This window comes from Neofelis nebulosa, chromosome 1, assembly GCF_028018385.1.
Source record: "Neofelis nebulosa isolate mNeoNeb1 chromosome 1, mNeoNeb1.pri, whole genome shotgun sequence".
In the NCBI taxonomy this organism is placed as follows: Eukaryota; Metazoa; Chordata; class Mammalia; order Carnivora; family Felidae; genus Neofelis; species Neofelis nebulosa.
In genome coordinates, this window is record NC_080782.1 from 46,986,197 (window position 1) to 46,989,290 (window position 3,094).

Genomic DNA, 3,094 nt, shown 5'->3' on the forward strand with positions numbered 1-3,094 from the left:
CCTGGATATTTGATGATAATAAAGAATTATCATGGGTTGCCTGGGTGGTTCAGTTGGTTGAGCATCTGACTCTTGATTTCGACTCAGGTCATGATCTCGTGGGTCGAGATCTCATGGGTTCAAGCCCCACGTCGGGCTCTGTGCTGACAGTGCAGAGCCTGCTTGGGATTCTCTCTCTCCCTTTTTGTGTCTTCCCTGCTCACACTCACTCTCTCTCAAAACAAATAAATACACTTAAAAAAATTTTTTTAAAGAATTATCGTTAGTTTTTTAAGTATGACAATGACATGGTGCCTATTCTGTTTTTTACACAGTCCTTCTAGAGATACACTCTGAGCAGTTTCTATGTCAAATGATGTCTGGGGTTCCCTTCCAAATAACACAAGAGGGTGCACTTGGTGGCCATGGAAATAAAACAAACCTGGTCATTGGTTGAGAATTGTTGACACTCTCTTGTCTACCTTCTTAGATAAGAGGTTTTATCAATATTCTTCTGTAAGAGTAGGGGGGGTTTTGTTTTTTGTTTTTTGCCTATTTTGATCACAGATCCCTTTGAAAATTTTAAGCAGGCTATGGACCCACTTCCCAGAAAAATCCACATTCCCATATCATACCCACAATGGTAGGAGGTTCACAGTCCCCTGAAACCCGATTGGGTATCCCAGGTTAAGAACTCCTGAATTACAACATGATTACGTTTTAAGATTGCATAGTATTCAGGTAGCTCTATCATCATTCACTTAACCAATTCCCCTATTATTGGAAATTTTTATAATGACTGAATTATTCTTTAAATTTGTTTTTAATCTCTATTTTTGAGAGAGAGACAGAGAGAGTGCGAGCTAGGAAGGAACAGAGACAGAGGGAGACACAGAATCCAAAGCAGGCTCCAGGCTCCGAGCTGTTAGCACAGAGCCTCACATGGGGCTCAAACTCATAAACTGTGAGATCATGACCTGAGCCGAAGTGGGACGCTTAACCAACTGAGCCACCCAGGCATCCCAATGACTGAATTGTTCTTAATGAAACATTCTGTGACCTGTATCTTTGCATGTATATTCCTGATGACAAAGTCCTAAAAGTATCAAAGGACGCGCCTATTGAAAAGGTTTTTCTTACAGAATATCACGTCGTCCCAGGAAGTATAGTTCATGTCTTTTCAAATCCGTTTCCATCATTCACTTCCCTGGGGTGAAGCCGGGGCTGCATGGCAATCCACCCTGACTCTCGAGGCTGTGTTCCCACCTGCAAACGCAGGGTTAAACTAGCTGACGCCCTGGATCTCCCACTCTGTTCCATGATTCTTCCAACTTCAGAAATTCAGGCAAATGCTATGTGCTCTTCACAGACCCCATACTTCTGCCTTTGCTTGAAGGGCGGACCCCACATGCATCTAACAATTCTTGCTGCCCATGGACCTCCTCCCCCAGTCGACCTCTGCCCACCAGGCGCTCTTCCTAAAACCTCCACAGCCCAAGAGGCCAGCTTTAGTGGGCTCTGGAGTCAGATTTTTAGGGTTGGAATCCTGACTCCAAGCAGGGGGTAAGTTTGGGTAAGTGGCTAAACTCTGCTGCCATCTCTGGGTGTTTAATATCAGTACTACCTGACAGGGTCGAGTGAGGATGAATTGAGCTAGTACGTGTTAAAGTTCTTAGTACAGTGCCTAGCATATAGTGAACACTATCAAATACTTGCTATTGTTACTACACCTCTTGCTTCCCCAGCCCCCTCTGAGGACGCTCCTTTGCCCACGGAGTGTTGTAAGGACCCCTCTCCAGCACCTGTCCACAACCTTCCTTAGAGCCTATCTGCCTGTGTCCCCTCATACACCCTGTTGTTAAACCAACTCGAACAATTCCTATCTCCACCCCTCCCATCACCCCCAACCATTATGCCGTAAGTGTTCCTTCTTGGCGCCTTGGCTGGAGTTTTTTTCCCTTCATCCCAAATGCATCTCCTTCTAGAGCCCTCCAGAGGAAGAACCAGGGCTCCAATCTACTCATGCCCGAGCCAAGACTGAGCCCCCAGAAGTCCCTGGTCATACACGGCCCTTCCAGTTCTGGAAAGCTCACTGGTTCCGGAATGAGACCTGGAAGTTCATTCCCTCCTCTTCTTGCTTCATTTATGCCCTCTTCGCATCCATTCCCAGAAGCTCTGTGTGTCACCCTCAGCACACTGCCCCAGCTTCCATAACCCACACACGTCACAGCACCACCACCAGGAGCCGCCATGTTGTGGCCAGAATTTGAGAATCCAGGCTGAGGAGCCTACGGAGAAAGCCTCTTCCACCCAGCCTGGAGAGCTTGGCTAGATCATTTGCCCCCTCAGACACTCCCTTTTCTCATTTGAGGGGTGTGACATGTGTCAGAAGTACTAGAACCTTTGGAGATGGTTTTATGCAGATCTGGGGCTGTGCAGCCCAGGCTGGAACCCAAGACTCATAACAAAGTGTGACCTTGGGCTCAGGCTCACCAAGCCCCAAAATGACGGGGCTGGGTTTTCCTACGAGACCCTCAGGCCTAACATTCAGCCCCCACTCTGTGAAGGCCACCTATCTGAAATGTCATCTCCAGTGTCTTTCCTCAAGTGGACTCTATTAGAACACTCAACAGGTACACTTCAATGCAGAAGGAACTTGTGTGCTGCTCACTCTGTCCCTTTTCGTTTGCTCTGTGGGGCTGGTTTTCCTGCCGCTGCATGAAAACTGGGGCAGAGCCCAGAGTTTTCTAGTCCCTTTAGGTAGTGAAAAGTCCTGCAGCCACCTCCAGTCACTAAATATCAGGTCGGTTCCGTCCCCCTGACCCTCACCTCTCCACACTGTGCTCGAGCCAGCGCCCTCTCCCTACAGCCGTCACCCCCAGCTTGTGGGTGTGTTAGCTCTGGAGAAGCCTGTAATCAAGGAGGAAGCATATTTGGCTTCCCTCTTTATCTCCTGCCTTGTGCGTCTCCCCTCCCCACAGAATTCGATAAGCTTGATTTCCGACCCTCCGGGGCTGGAGCAGTGCGGGAAGACAGTGGCTGCCTGCCGAGGTAGCCCGCCGTGGCTGCTTTGGCCGGGGCGGGCAGCTACAGTGGACTTGAGGCCTCGGACGGC